Here is a 17,207-nt window from a genome sequence, read left to right on the forward strand (position 1 = left end):
GAAACTGGATTTTGACCCCCTGAACATGCGCGAAAACTCAATAAAAAATCACCGAAAAATCCGGTCTGGTGAAAAATTGATGAAAATGTGAGTGTCCAATGTGGCACATGCAAAATGGCACAACAGCGCCACCTGCAAATTTGAAAAAAATAATTCAGTGACGGAGAGCCTCCACCAACTTGGACACACACTCGCGCCTTTGGGCACAGACATTGTCCAGGTCCTGACCAGCAAAAAACATTATTATGACCCCGCCCCCTGACAAACAGGAAGTCCCCTATTTTGAGTGGAAAAATGAGGAAAAGTCAAATTGCCTCCACGCTGATGTCGCATTTGAACGAACTCCTCCGTGGGCGTTTGTCCGAATGACCTTCTGATCGCTTCTAACTCATCTACACATGTTGGGGATCAAAAGTTATCCACGGAATTTTGCTATGTTATGCGGTCTTCCTCCAGTGGAGCCCCAAAGTTGACCTTTATTTTGGCAATTTTTGAGACATCACTAATGGCTCCTGTTCGCACAAACTAACTCCGATCATTACCCAAACTCATACACATATCGCCCCTTGACCCCCGCATACATGACATGAGGTTTGGTGGCAGTGGACCCAACAGCGCCCCCTTTAATATGCATGTTAGTGCCATCACTCATTCACGGGGTACGTGCCAGAGAGTAATGACCCTGACAGGTGCATGCGCCTTGGTCAGAGCTTTCCGAAAATGTATAATATGTGCTATTTCGGGCAACGGGAACCCTTATTAGGCCCGAGCGCCATACATGGCGGTAGGGTCTATTGTTTCTGTGTTTTCAGAAAAGCCCTCCCGGGGGCTTCAGCGGCCAACCGCGCGCTCCACGTACACGCCAGGAAAAAATGACCCACAACTTTTTTGTGCGCCTCAGCCAGAGCTTTCCAATGGTGTATAGCATGTGGTGGTAACGGCAACAGCTTAGGTTTTTTTGGCAAAAAACCTATTATTTTTCTTTCTATCTTTCTGCTTTCCTCTCTCGGAAACTGGATTTTGACCCCCTGAACATGCGCGAAAACTCAATAAAAAATCACCGAAAAATCCGGTCTGGTGAAAAATTGATGAAAATGTGAGTGTCCAATGTGGCACATGCAAAATGGCACAACAGCGCCACCTGCAAATTTGAAAAAAATAATTCAGTGACGGAGAGCCTCCACCAACTTGGACACACACTCGCGCCTTTGGGCACAGACATTGTCCAGGTCCTGACCAGCAAAAAACATTATTATGACCCCGCCCCCTGACAAACAGGAAGTCCCCTATTTTGAGTGGAAAAATGAGGAAAAGTCAAATTGCCTCCACGCTGATGTCGCATTTGAACGAACTCCTCCGTGGGCGTTTGTCCGAATGACCTTCTGATCGCTTCTAACTCATCTACACATGTTGGGGATCAAAAGTTATCCACGGAATTTTGCTATGTTATGCGGTCTTCCTCCAGTGGAGCCCCAAAGTTGACCTTTATTTTGGCAATTTTTGAGACATCACTAATGGCTCCTGTTCGCACAAACTAACTCCGATCATTACCCAAACTCATACACATATCGCCCCTTGACCCCCGCATACATGACATGAGGTTTGGTGGCAGTGGACCCAACAGCGCCCCCTTTAATATGCATGTTAGTGCCATCACTCATTCACGGGGTACGTGCCAGAGAGTAATGACCCTGACAGGTGCATGCGCCTTGGTCAGAGCTTTCCGAAAATGTATAATATGTGCTATTTCGGGCAACGGGAACCCTTATTAGGCCCGAGCGCCATACATGGCGGTAGGGTCTATTGTTTCTGTGTTTTCAGAAAAGCCCTCCCGGGGGCTTCAGCGGCCAACCGCGCGCTCCACGTACACGCCAGGAAAAAATGACCCACAACTTTTTTGTGCGCCTCAGCCAGAGCTTTCCAATGGTGTATAGCATGTGGTGGTAACGGCAACAGCTTAGGTTTTTTTGGCAAAAAACCTATTATTTTTCTTTCTATCTTTCTGCTTTCCTCTCTCGGAAACTGGATTTTGACCCCCTGAACATGCGCGAAAACTCAATAAAAAATCACCGAAAAATCCGGTCTGGTGAAAAATTGATGAAAATGTGAGTGTCCAATGTGGCACATGCAAAATGGCACAACAGCGCCACCTGCAAATTTGAAAAAAATAATTCAGTGACGGAGAGCCTCCACCAACTTGGACACACACTCGCGCCTTTGGGCCTTAAGTGGGTTTTAAGTGGTTCTAAGTGGTCCCACCCATCCTCCGTGGAAATGGCCAGAGGTCTTAGCCAGGCAGCACGCTGGCCTCTCTAAGAGTTTTCTCTGAAATTCCTCAATTTTCCACATTTCCTCCTTTATTCACAACGGCTACAGTTTTAGACTCGTACATGTTTATACTACCCCTCTGTCACAGAAAGATGCTTCAATTTCCATGTTTTTGCCTCCAAAATCAACTTTTTCTAAAGTTTATAGTGACAGGAAGTTTAGTATACCCGTTTCCTGTCCGTCCCTCTGTGTGTTCCTCGTACTATTTCGCTCTCAACGAAATATTCTTTATATGGAGGGTGCTGCTGGGCTGGTGCACCCTCTCATCAAATCTTTGGGCGGTCAGAGGAATTTACCCTAATTAAAAAGATGAAATATATTAATGCTTGAGCTGTAATTTCCGTTTTCTGCAAATAGACAAGTGCAGTCTTTCATAACATTAATGTTCAATTGGCTGCAGTATGCACTAAGCTTGTGAAGCTCCATTGGTAGAGTACCGGGTTCCCATATGTTAGGTTGATGGATCGATCCCAGCCATCACCTTTTTTTTTTTGTCTTTTGGACTCGGTAATTTCTGGTCCCACCCTCATGAAAAATGGGGAAATGATCCCTCTCCTCCAGTGGGGTGCTGTCACCTAATTTTGGCCTGAGAATTGAGAGAACCCTCACCCTCATCAGGCCCATGTTTGTATGGAGTTATATCTCAGTAGTAGCAAGGTTGTCTTCAGTGAATGAGCTAGTCCTAACACAGCCTTCACACTTTTCTTATGCTTTCTCATTTTACATGGACCACTGTACACATTGTCTCAGCCTAAGACCATGAGTGCACTGTTGCGTGTGTTTCATAAGATATTATTTTGTTCGACTGATACATTGTCTGTGCCTGTATAGTGTCATGGGCAGAGCATTGGGTTTATAACCAAAAGGCCCCTGGATCAATTCTGACCTTCATAAGTTTTTTGGTTTTTTTTTCTTTCTTTCTTTCTTTCTTTTTTTTGGCTCTTTCTGGGAAGAACATGATTTACCGCCTTTGGTCCCACCCTCATGAAAAATGGGGAAATGTTCCCTCTCCTCCAGTGGGGTGCTGTCCCCTAATTTCGGCCCAGAAATTTAGAGAAGCCTTGCCCTCATCAGGCCCATGTTTGTATGGACTTATATCTCAGTGGTAAAAGGTCGTCTTAGGTGAAGGAGGTAGCTAGTCCTAACATTTCTAATGCACGGGGAGTTTCATAAGACATTGCTTTGTTCAGCTAGAATCTTAACTGTGCCTGTATAGTGTCATAGGTAGAGCATTGGGTTCATAACCATGAGGCTGCTGGATCATTTCTGACCTGTACTATTTTTATCTTTTTTTTTTTTTTTTTCCCTCGGCACCTACTGGAAATTACATAATTCAGCACCTATGGTCCCACCCTCATGAAAAAAGTGGGAACAACGCTTACAGAATTTGCATAACTAAAGACATGGCAGGATAGTAGGGCAACTATTGAGGCAACACCAGGGACAATGTCAAAACAATCTAGAAAATGGAGGGGGAAAATTGACCAAAAATTACCTCTCCTCAGGTGCTGGGACCTAATTTTGGAGCGTTATTCTAGAGAATACTTGCCCACATCAGGTCAATAACAGTATGTAGTTATAGCTCAGTGATAGTGTGCTGGTCTCTGGCATAGGAGGTTGCCAGTTCAAACACTACCATGACAATTTTCCAATTCTTTGTTTTTTCACATGATTCACATATTTTCGAGCCTGATAAAGGTACACAATGAGAACCAAGTAATGTGACACAATTGTGTATTCCCTTCCCCCTCTTCACTCGTGTAGACCATTGCAGAGAGGTGTTCCATTTAAACACCCCTCTGGTTCGTTCCACATTACAGTACAACGTGTCTTCCTACAACAAGTATGAAAAGTTTGCAACGTCTTTTTCTGATTCTCCTGTTTCCGTTTGTTATCTTTGATAGACTTACATTACTTATAGGCTTGTGTTACAAGCTTCATATCTGGAACAGCAGCCCAGGTTGAGGACAGGGGGCCTTCAGGCTGAGGCAACAGTGGGCCGGCACCAAAGCTACTTGGGACAAGAGTGAAGCCGGTGTGTGACAAAGGCTCAGGCGAGAGTGGGATGGGTTAGCAGGCGTAAGAGAGTGGTTTGGGTGTGAGACAGAGGCTAAAGCAGGTTTGGGTGACAGCGAACGTGGGCATTCGCAAGGGGGAGGTCGCCAGGGGCAAGAGCGATCAGAAGGGCTCACAAGGAGCATAGCAATCGGGGGGCTCGCATGGGGCGACAGCGAGCAGGGGCGGTTGCAAGGGGGGGAATGCCAGGGGCGAGGGCCGCACGACGCCGCTTGCGGCTTTAATTATTATTATTATTTTTGAAAGATTGTTGGGACGCAAACAATTGGTTTGATAGAAGTGTAGTACAGCTCTGGATAGAATGTTATAAATTGAATGCAACCATATCAGGCAGTGGTGCTGGAATCATGTTTTTTAAAGGAACAGGCCACCGTTTTTCTATACTGAGATATGTTCTTACCTGAGCTTAGACGAGTTGATACGTACCTGTCTGATCTTTGTGCGTGTCCCTGGCTTGGTCGCTTCTAATTTCATCCCGTTTGGGGCCATAGGAATACATTGGGAGAGGCCAAATGCTAGCAACATCTTTGGTCGTTTGGGTGACTGACGGCACGCACAAAGACCAGACAGGTACGCATCAACTCGTCTAAGCTCAGGTAAGAACATATCTCCGTATGGAAAAACAGTGACCTGCTCCTTTAATAACAAGCTCCTCTTATATGGCCACTTATTTTTCAGTACAAATGCTGTAATGCCCAAATGTTGTTTTGAGAACAGTAGCTAGTATTTTAATAATTTAAATCTTCATAAGGTATTATATTAAAATGTGCCAGACATCTTCCTGAATCCTGAGCTCTATGATCATCGTTTCTGTAAAGTGAAATGCTGTTTATTCTGCTATATTTTGGCTCATTGATAACAAAGGATCCAGAGTAATTAAATATTAGGACTGCAGCCAATGTTATTAATACCCAAAAAAAATAGTGGTGCCATTTTGAGAACTTTTTGCCCTTCAAAAGATAGAATACCAGGAAAGTCATTTGACTGAAACGCATCCTGCTGCACATTTTTCTGAATTCTGAACTGGCCAATTATCCTCCATTGTTTACTCTCTGTCCTTCAATAGTTGGGATGTTGTTTGGCTGTTTCCTCTGCTTGTTAAATCACATTCTGGCCTCTGAATATGCGCTATTTTCTTCTCCATTTGCAATCAACACTCGGTACCCCACCATTCTTTTTTACCTGTAGGCGCCGCTCACCTCAGATGCTCGTCCAAGTAAACTACAGAGCACTTCCACCCACCCAAGTGCAGAGAATGGCTTGTGATTAAGAACAAAGTGCGTCTCTTCCGTGCGTACTTTCACACGGCCCTCCGGCTAATTCCTCCGACAAGAAAAAGTAGAATTACACACTTGGGTTGGCACATTTGTCTGCTCCTTGCTGTTTATATCATTGTCGACGTCGGGAGCGCGTTACGGAGTGCTTTGGCGAGAACCTGTGGAGCTATTGATTTCCACCTGAAGTACAGATGGCGGCACGGCGGGGGTCGGCTCACGGGCGCGGCGGGGATTTTGATAACAATAATAATGATTGCCGAGGCGAGGAACAGCCCGTGTCTGGGTGTATTTAAGCCCCGTCATGGCAGATGCTCCACTAGATAGGGACCTGTCATGTGGTGCGACATGTGACAGTAAATAAATCATTATCATTAAATCAAAAGGTATTAACCATGTAAAAATTTCAGTAATGTCAGACTAATTTATATTTCAAGTTAATGAGTTCGAACCATGTCGCTATTTTAACTTTTAAGGGACTATACAGAGTTTAAAAATGTTAAAATTAAGCATTTTCCTCCCCCTACATGTTCCAGCAATGTCCTAATATGTAGTATGAGCTCACACATATTCACCACAACTGCCTCTAAAATACTGCACTGTCACTCAAAAAGCTGTTAATTCGGGTTCGAATTGCTGGCATGCACAAGCTTACTACAGAAGGTGCAGTTACATGTACGACCTGAGGTGGCAGTAGTAAGTATAAAATGGCAAACTTACATCTAGCCCCTTTAAAGGCCCGATACCAGATTTCTTTTTGATTGCATATCAATGAAATGAAAGGGGAAGCCACTAAATTAAAATGTTAGTTATGGTCCAAACTCATCCGTAGCTTTCCTAATGTATTTGTAGCATTCAAATGCTTTACAGGGACAAGTTTATAGGCAAATTTCACAACTTGCAGGGTCACTTTTTAGGGTCACATTCAGAAAAATCCTGCAAAAATAGCCTGAAAGTTCATGAAATTGATACAAATGTTTTATAATTTGATGCATGCCGTTTTCCCTACAAACATTTGAGTTTACAATATACTAAAGGAGGATAGAACTATTAAAACTATTAAAACTAGACTGTTATTGGCAAACTTCCTGTTGACCAGTGTAGGATAAAGACAACTTCCTGTCCACATTTTAACGTAAATGTGACATTTTAAGCAACACTCAAGCCGAGTGTGTTTGATACATCAGCTGACGGTGCTATTCTAGCGTTGACGTTAGCCTTTAGCTTCAAGGCTAAAACATTTACAGTTATAAAAGTCTCCTCCAGTTAAATATTTACATCGTGAGTAAAGTTTTGAACATGTTGGCAATTATCCCACAGCTGCTTGTTTTCTGCCACGTACTGTTTAAAGGGGCTGGATGCAAGTTAGCTATTTTATACTCACTACTGCCACCTCAGGTCATACGTGTAACTGCAGCTTCTATATTAAGCTCGTGCATGAGAGCACTTCGGACCCGAATTAACACCTTTTTCAGTGACAGTGTAGGATTTTAGAGGCAGTTGTGGTGATCAGGTCTGAGCTCATTCTACACATTAGGACATTGTTGGAACATGTAGGGGGAGGAATATACTTAATTTTAACATTTTCAAACTCTGTATAGTCCCTTTAAAGTTTACCAGTGTGGAGAGAATGAATAATGACTACAGTACTTTGAGAAACTTGTAAAGCACAATGCAAGTGTAAGAAGTTATTACTTTTGTCACATTACATAATGATGTTTTATTTGAAAATAAAAATAAATGGAAATTAAAAGAAAGTGTGAAGACTTGATTACTATTTTTGCAAACCACTACAGTGAAACAAATATGAGCCTGAATCAAGTGTTGATCTTGTGGATATAGTCGTGGGGACGACTGTGCAGGCGAGTAATCTCTACTTCACAAAGAGGCATTTTGCTCTGGGTCATACAATCCTATGTTATAGCCAACCCGGTCCGGCCCCCATCACAGTCAGGAATGATAATGTGGCCCCCAGAGGAAAAAAGTCTGAGGACCCCTGCTTTAAAGGAACATAGTTCACCGTTTTTCCATACGTGCCCGTGTGAAGAGCGTGGTAAATGCTAACAGCATCTTTGGTCTATTTGCGTAACTGAGGGCACGTACAAAGACCAGACAGGTATGTATCAACTCGTCTAAGCTCAGGTAACAACATATCTCAGTATGGAAGAACTGTTGCGTCCGATTGGCCGTAGCTCCGCCCTGCCCACTGGACACAGGAGGAATCAATTGCTCGATCAGTGGTGCACACATGACCTGCTTAAGTGGTGGGTATTTCCACATTCATGGGCAGCACAAGGAGGACTAAGCACGCCGATGTAAGCAACAAAAACTTGAAAAAACTGAATCGCAAAGACACAGAACAGAACCGGGACTCAATAAATAAAGACTGGGATGATAGCCGGTAAGAGACAGTTTACTCTGCCTAAACAAACGTTTGTGATATATAGATTTTAGGGGTGTTGAAATGTAAGTAATGTAAGTAATTCCACTGTCTAATTTGAAATCTAATTGTATGTATTGACACTGCATTGGATTTTAATAATAATAGGGGTGCTCGCCAGATCATGTAGAGCAGGCGTAGGTAAGTTAGCTTGGAGGTGGGCCAATTTTCATCCTTATCCAAAATCCAGGGGCCGAACCTCCCAATTGTGGCCTAAGTAAAAGCCCTCCAAATCCCAGTGTTGTTGATGATATTTGTCTTAAAGGGGGGGTATTATGCAAAATCGACTTTTTCAAGCTTTACATCATGTTATGAAGTCATTCCCTCATTAAAACCATGCCTGAAGTGTTGCCTTGGCACATTCACGTATTTTCGAGTAATCTGTAGAAACTCTGATGGCGGCCATTTTAGGGATAAAACGCCTGATTCCTTCAGGAAACGCCCTCGACCTCCAGGATACGCCTCCGACCTTTCGTCACCAGCCGAGTAACCAACCAGCAGAACCCCCTCCCCGCAGTGTCTAGCCCTAAGATGTAAACAGAGTCATCATGGAGGTTTAGCTTCATGTGTTGTGAAACGGAGCCACAGCAGACTTTACAAAGACACACATCAGTGTTTCTGTTACCGAAACACCCAGGATTAAAACCGGTGACAAGAACGCTTATTTCAGCGGCTGGTTCTGCGCTGGGAATATAGGGCCTTGATGATGCACAGAGCCTCCGGAGAAAGCTAATGCTAAGCTAAACCTCGAGTCATCACGTGAAAACGAGAGATATGCACACATAAAGTCAATAAAACCACCACACACATAAAGAACCGTTTAACAATGATCACACACGGAGCCAGGCTTGTTGATTTGGACGTTTATTGCTCACATTTCATCTACAATGGGTCATAGCCGAGTGGCTTTCTCCCGGAGCTAACAAGCTAGCCGCGACAAGCTAACGGGAAAATTCACTGAATACAAGCAGCATATTATGCATTGAAAACGTCACTAAACAGGCAACTGCTTGAAGCAGCCTTTATGATGATCACACACTGAGCCGGGCTTGTTGATTTCGTAGTTTATTGCTCACATTTCATCTACAGTGAGTCGTAGCCGAGTGGCTTTCTCCCGGAGCTAAGGCACTATTAGCCGCGCCAAGCTAACAACCTTCACCTTCACAACATTCATTGAAAACAGGCAGCATATTATGCACAAATAATGTCAATAAAGCAGCAACTACTCGATCACACAATGAGCCTGGCTTTACACATTTGTGGTTTATTGCAGACTTTTCATCAACAATGAGCTGTAGTCGATTATAACAAGCTAACGGGGTAACCTCGAAAAACCATTGTCCACCTGCACAGATAATGTCCGTCTTTGAATCGTATGGGCTCCTGCAGATCCTGGTGTCGTCCATGGGGGTATAGTTAGAGATCCATAGGGCATGGCAGATGCAAAGAGAGAGCCTCCAAACAGCAGTTATTTTTCAGGCAAGAGCCTCTTCCAAGCGTCCGGTGTGGAAGGTTCGTCTCCAAATGATATCCTGTGTGGCCATTGTTCACAAAGTGATAAACAGTAGCTCCTTTCCAACAATAAAAATTAAAATGCACCGATCATAGTTTCAATACTGTTGAGACAACGAGCGCAGTGTTGTTGTGATGCCACAGACAGCGTGTGGAGGGGGCGTGTCGGAAAGGGTCAGAGGTTCTTAAAGAGACGGGCCTATTTCAAGTCATTTGCTAACGCCATTTTGAAAGAGCAATTTTATATAAGGCAGTTATTCTAATTTACTGCATTTACAGACCAACAGAGGGTTTCGTCATCATTGTAGTGTGATATAGACTGGTGCTATGTGGCTGAAAAAAGCATAATACCCCCTCTTTAATATGCTGTGCTGGAGGGCCGGATCTTGCCCCAGGGCCTGACGTTGCCTACCCCTGATGTAGAGGATCCATTTTAAACGACTTCTGTTTTTTAAAGCAGTACTAAGTAACGTGTTTACCTTAATAAATCCTTTTTGTAGTCCCTGTGGGGGTAATACAAGTGTTAATGGGATGATTGGAGGGTCTTTCATCTCCCCCGGTGTCTCTGACCAGAAAACCATGTTTGCAACTTGACTGCCACCGGACCGGAGAAAGCAATACACACTAATGGAATCACGAAGAAGAAGCTAACAGGCTAACGGTCAAAGCTAACTGCGGGCTAACGTCACTTTAAACAGTATTTACAGCCAGGTTTGAGTGAAAAAAAATATTTCCATTGCATAATTGGATGCACAGTAACCCTCTCCCCCTTCGCCTTTCCTGCTAGCGTAGTATTTACTCTCCAAGAAAATTAATAAGTTAAAAAATTGTAACTTGCTACTACACCTGCAGTTGCGCTTATGGCCTCTAGGGGGAAGAGTTACTTAGTACTTCTTTAATGTCTTAAAGGTGTCGCCCCACCTTTGAGCTCTTACTGTACTGACCAGCTCCTCCTCAGGGTCTCAAAGACCAGCCAAAAGCTCAGAGGGGCTTCGCGGTGGCAGCACCAAAATTATGGAACGAGCTGCCTTTGCACATTAGACAGCCTTCTTCTGTGCCTCCTGTGAAGTCTAGCTTGAAAACGCAACTGTTTAAGATTTTGACATTGATTTTTGTTCATTTGTATGTGATGCATTTTTATATTGTATATTGCGTCTCCCCCACAAATCCAAACCATTTCTTTTTTTGACCTGCTTTAAGCCTGTATTCAGTTGATGTTGTTGGAGAACATTTATTTTGCCACCATAGATCTACATTTGTGTACATTTGTAGAAGATAATCTGACATCATGCACATTTTGACAAAGTAAGGGTCGAAATGCACATCTAATCAGCTCATGTGCCAGATGGTCCAGCCAGAAATGAGTTTGGCGATTACCTAAAACGGCATCATTCATGTAGTGCGGTTGTTACTCTTTCCACTAGCTTGCCACCATTAGCTTTTAAGTGACACCACAACCGCACTCATTAGTAACAATAGCTCTTCTTTTAGCACCCTAAATGTTTAATGATCCCTGCGGTGAGATCCCTCCCGAGGCCACCAACCGTCCCCCTTTATCGCCGCTTAGTCCGAACACACGCCTCTCTCAGATCTCGCCCCTGACACTATCGCCCCATTGTTCACTCCGTTACGGCTGCGGCGGCGACAGGGAACAATGCTCGCTCTCTGACAGTTGCGGTAGTGCTCTGCGGTGCGGCACCTGAGTACAGCTCCCCGTCCCCGAGCCGACCTTTTCATGTTTATGCTGCCCCGGTGTGACGGAGCAGAAAGCAGAACAATGACGACTATTGTGAGGCGCCGCAATGTACTTTTAATGGACCCTGACAAGGCGCGATCCCCGCCGGCGGCGACGCAGCGAGAGCGAGCGGGCGGGATTATTAATGATGCCCGCGCAGTCAGATGTACAGTTCCCGCACAGACTGCAACAGGTGTGAAATGGAAGGAGGGATGGGGGGGGTCCAAAAATGCAAACTTCATTGGGATTGAATTTAGAAACATAATAATTTATCAAGTTTTGCAACACATTTTCTCACTTATCAAGATGTGTGCTCTCTCTAACCTTAACTCTTTCACCTGAAAACTACGAAATAGCAAGCAGAGCTACAGGCCTTTAGGTCAATGGTCTTCACCAGTTGACCTTCTGTTGTCTGATTGGTTATTAGTGTAGTGGGGTGGGTTTTATCCAGCTAAGTTAGCCTCTAAAAGGCCCCCGTCTTCCTCCGTGTGCCTCTCACCTGAGCTCTGCACCCGACTAACCAGCACTTGAGTGGGGCTATCAGGGCCACAAAACAGGAGATACATGTGAAAGTAGGGTGCCATGACATTGGTCCGACAACCCATTAGTCCGATGTCTCATTTTTCCGAAAATGACCACTGAGCACTGATTAGTCCGACATCTCTAACCCAGTTGTGTTGTGGATTAGACAGCCATATACAACCACTGGTCCGAACCTTAAAGGAACAGGCCACCGTTTTTCCATACTGAGATATGTTCTTACCTGAGCTTAGACGTGTTGATGCATACCTGTGTGATCAACAAAGATGTTGTTAGCATTTGGCCCCAGTGTATTTCTATAGCTCCAAACGGGGGTGAAGTTGGAAGCTACCAAGCTCTTCCACGGGCACAAAGACCAGACAGGTACGCATCAACTCGTCCAAGCTCAGATAAGGAAATATCTCAGCATGGAAAAACGGTGGCCTGTTCCTTGACGGTCAGTGGACTCTTGCCTGAACCTAATTTTATTTTTCAACCCCTACTCAATGGGACATTTTCAGAATAATGAGACGTCGGACTAATTGCTTGTCGGACTAATGGGCCAACCTCAAAAGTAGACGATTACGGTTTGGGAAAAACGTAAAGCTAAGGAACTGGGAAGTATGCTGCGGGCATTGTCGCTGTTGGGCTGGACCTTTGTCCTCAGCTGCTGGGCCGACTTGGGCGGCTAACCTGAGTCTCGGCCGACTCTGGTTTCCTTGCCTCCTCTGCGGAGAGTAGCCTATGAGTAGCCTGATCCCTGGACTTTCATGGACATCAGATGAACAATTACGGTACAAAATGACTTGCGCCCGGCATATGCCTGTGTCGAGAGGGGTGGGGGCTTTGAAAATGTTGGTTAACAACAATGGTTTAACTGGAAATGACACTGCCTTTATCTGCAAGCAAATTCCTAGCAATATATTAATGTAAATAAATCATCTTGTCTCTGTCATTCAGAAGGCGGACCTGCGTAGCCTCGGGTAATGGTAATATCTTATCTTAAATTGTATTGCGCAGTTGACAAGGGTTAAATGCAAAAGTACCACCCAATCTGAACCACTTGGTTACATGATTATTGCTCAGTTTCTTCATTGATTTAAGTTTCTATATTAGGGGTAGACACCTTTTAAAGTACTCTAATGGGCTATTTTGCAAGGAAACTGGTTGACATTGAAATTGACAGTCTTTACTGCATTTTTAGGTCATATCTGGTGCAAAACGCTGGAGTTTGTGGAACGTGCCGCTGTACTTTGGGCTACTATTGGGAGATTTGTAGCCGTTTGGCATTTGGACGATGAAGGGAATCGGCCCCTTCACCAGGCAAACTCGCCAACCCCTGGGAAACGCTGCCAGCATTTTGATATCTTCATCGATTGTGTAAGTAAGCGAACTCAAGCAAACTCGCCGACCCCTCTGCAAGTATCGCCCGTCGCGTCCCTGTTGCTTCCCCACGTTACATCAGTGGCAGCAACAGCGCACTAACACGTTGCTTGGTCCTGCATTATGAAAGAAGTTTTCAAACAATTATGAACAGGAAAAGCATCTGTGACCTACCGGTACAGCTGCTGTTGAAATCCTTCTGAAATGTTCCTTTGTTGTGTAGTCCATTATCTGCCGGGAGCTGTCAGGTCATTTTAGTCTCTGTAGACAGCAGCAACACTAGAGCCTCAGAGTCTGCTTGTGAGGCGTATGAGCACTACAAATGTACAACTACATCATGGAACTATTGTGTTCTAAACGCCAATCAAAGGACAGACTTGATGGTGTTTATAGTTGGGTGAACAGTGATGAAGGTGACGAATCCTCCAGACAGAGGGAGTGCACACTAATGCCTTGATTTTCTTCAGGAAAACGCTTAGAGTGTGCGAATATTGAAGTGGAGCCATCCCTGCCGATAAGACTTATTAACGCCATTGGCAGATTAAGTGGTTGCCAAGTTGATTTACTCAGGTGTTAGCATAATAAATGAGTCATGGATCATTTTGGCAGTTTTTACAGCGGAAAATGCATTGGCCATTAACCAAAAGCAAGTAATGAAGAGCTTAATGTACTACTCTTATCTTAACAGGCAGCTCAGGGGATAAATAAAATATGAAATGAACGCGTGAAATTCATGACGTTCACTCATGAGGTTTTTATGGAGGAAGTTGTGTTTTTGTTGTGGTTTTTTAAGGAATTACAGCCACCAGTTGTTTAATTGAATAAATGACGCATAATAAGCAAGGGGGGGGGGCTTGAAGGGAATAAAATGGTTGGAAACCACCGTGTTCGACGATGAAGGCTCAACAAACATGTCCGAGCTCACTGCTGTGTCACCTGAGCCGAGGAGTCAGAGGCTTAGAGCTAAAGCCAGTGTCCATTAAGAGATTTGAGGTCACATTCGCAAATATTAGGTTTGGGCTGCAGGTGTCACGTCACCTCAGGCTGGTCGCTTAAAGGGATATTTCAGGATTTTTGACATAGGGCCTCATTTCCTAGTTATCCAGAGTGTTGGTGATTTCTGGAGATTTTTTTTTTGTAATTCATGCAGTTCTTATGTTTGAAGAGTTACGTGGCGCTAGGCTAGCGCATTTCTATGGTATCATCTCCACACTCCACAGTGCACCTGAGGCAAATCACTTATAACACCAGACTAACCATATAAATGTCTGTGTCGATAGAATAATTTTTGGAATATAACTGACCTTGCATCACATGAATGATCGCATTTTGAGGGACTATTTTCTAGCAGATCACTCCGCCACTGCGTAGCTTATACAACCACGAAGCTGATGCTGCTCAAATATAAGGTATTTTACATGCAAAATGGTTAAAATTACTCTGTCGACAAAGACATTTATATGGTTAGTCTGGTGTTTTAAGTGATTTGCCTCAGGTGCTCTGTGGAGCGGGTCAGACTGTTTTTAATGCAGGCTAGCTGATATCGTAGAAATGTGCTAGCCTTGCATTAGCCTAGCGCCACGAAACTCTTCAAATATAAGAACTGCATGAATTACAAAAAAAATATCTCCAGGTATCAGCAACACACTGGATAACAAGGAAATGAGGCCCTATGTCAAACATCCTGAAATATCCCTTTAAGTGCACAACTTTGCAGATAAGAGATTGGTTGTAAGATGTACTAACACACTCCACACAAGGCAGTTGTAAATATATACATAAGAACAATTATCAGTTAATGCTAAAGGGTCTATTTTTTCGCCTACTATTTTACATACTTTCTTACATATCATTTACTTAATTTTACCTTCACATCTATGAGTAATAATGACACACAGATGATACAGAGACATCAATGTGGTTCAAACAGCCCATGAATACAGAAAAAAACAGATACTAACCATAATTCTATTGTTAGCTTCATGCTACAAGCTAATGGCTAGCTTCGAGTGCGTTTTTTTACTTCTTGCGGACTAAATGCTCTGTAAAAAATACTCATAATATCCAAATTGTGGCTTTATTTGTGTGTGCTAAATATGCTTATAGTCTGACAGAACTTTCTTCCACCTCGCTAGGCCACGCTCCTGCCGTACTGTCTTTACAATCTTGCTGGGCCGACTAACTTTAGGACATGATATTTCATTCCCAGTATAAGGCCTCTAATGCAAACTTAACAAGGCCCTTTTAAACTGTGGAGCCTCACCTGACCCGGGGTCGTGTTTCACCACATTACGCCGCTCGTACGTCATCGACCTGTACGTACACAGTGGTTAATGCGCCGACAGTGCGGAGCGGCCCACAGTCCTCATTATGTGTGGCCCTGGGCGTTTAGGAAGCACAGGATCAGCTCGGGCCCACACAGGTGTGACTCTCCTCACACCCCCCTCCCCTTTTTGGTTTGAGGGATTAGGTTAGTCATCCAGCGGTGTTGAATCTGCATGGCTGTTACACAAACACTCTTAACAACAGCACAGAACGCAAGATACAGGTCAGTCACGGTTTGAAGGTAGAGTATGCAAGAGTTTTAGCACATTTTTCACGTCACTTTCATTCATCGTTTACTTGCTTTCTCTGCTCACACCACAGTTTTGACTTTCGCAACACACCCTAGTGGTGAAAATCGCTATATTGCTTTTGCCTGTGAATGACATATTGAGTACGTTAAATAATAAAGTTCACAGTAAATCATGCCTTAAAGCTGTTGTGCGGTTGGCTGTTCCATTTCAACGGAATTACAGCGATCAATATTGTACTGAGTCAGTTACCGATTAGAATTGATGTATGCAAAATTGTGTGGATTGTGTTTTAATGAGTAACGCAACTGTGCAAATTCTACAACTTTTGCTTTAAAATATAATTTCTGCTAAATCAGTGGTTCCCAGCCTTCTTTCCTTGTAGCCCACCCTGCCTGTGTAATGCGTCCGACAAAACGGATCTTTTTCTTGAGTTGTTGCCATGTTGTCGCGACATTTCTTTTCATTATTTATCTGTTACTCTTTAGTTGTTCTTTTGATACTTTGTCGTCACCAGTGTTAATTTCGTCGACTAAAATATTTAGTCTTAATTTTAGTCAAAGTGTTATTTTTGCCGACTAAAATTGGACTAAAACTAAATTAAAAGTTTTTCATGAGACTAAAACTATGACTAAAATGTCCAGATATTTTAGTCGACTAAAATAAGACTAAATAAAAATGAAAGGGAGAGACTAAAATCATCCAAACTTCTATTGACTGTCTGAAAAAGTCTCATATCATGTAAATTCACACCAAAGGATCAGCTCTGAGCTTTGTTCATGTGGAGCAGCTCCATGAAGCAGAGGAACAAGATTAAATATGATTATAATGAATATTATCAATGCAAAGTCGACTAAATTCGTCTTAAATTTAGTCGACCAAATTTACTTGCAATTTTAGTCGACTAAAACTAGACTAAGATTGAATTACATTTTCGTCAAAAGACTAAGACTTAAACTAAATTAAAATATGTTGTCACTGGTCATCACATTTTTGTTGCTATTTTGACACGTTTTTTTCAAGAAGCTTTAAAATTTGAGTAAAACTTGAGAAAAAGTGCTTGGTTAAAGTGGGGATTAAGAGGTTAATGCACCTGTAGTTTTCTCTGTCATATTTGATGATCTTAACTATATTATTTGCTCAAAGTAGGGCTGTCACGATAAATACTTTATCTGTTTTTTATTGAACGATAGTCGATAAACTATACATTTTTGGATTTCCCATTTCCCCCCCATTCTTTCTTTGTAAAACTTTGATTTTTCACTGAAGCAAATTGACTTTCAATGTTTTTGATGTTTATTGCAGCTTGTGTGGTGTTTAAGGATATGATGATGCACTTTTAGAACAAAAAGATTTGGACGACACAA

The sequence above is a fragment of the Gobius niger genome, assembly GCF_951799975.1.
Source record: "Gobius niger genome assembly, chromosome: 9".
NCBI lineage: Eukaryota > Metazoa > Chordata > Actinopteri > Gobiiformes > Gobiidae > Gobius > Gobius niger.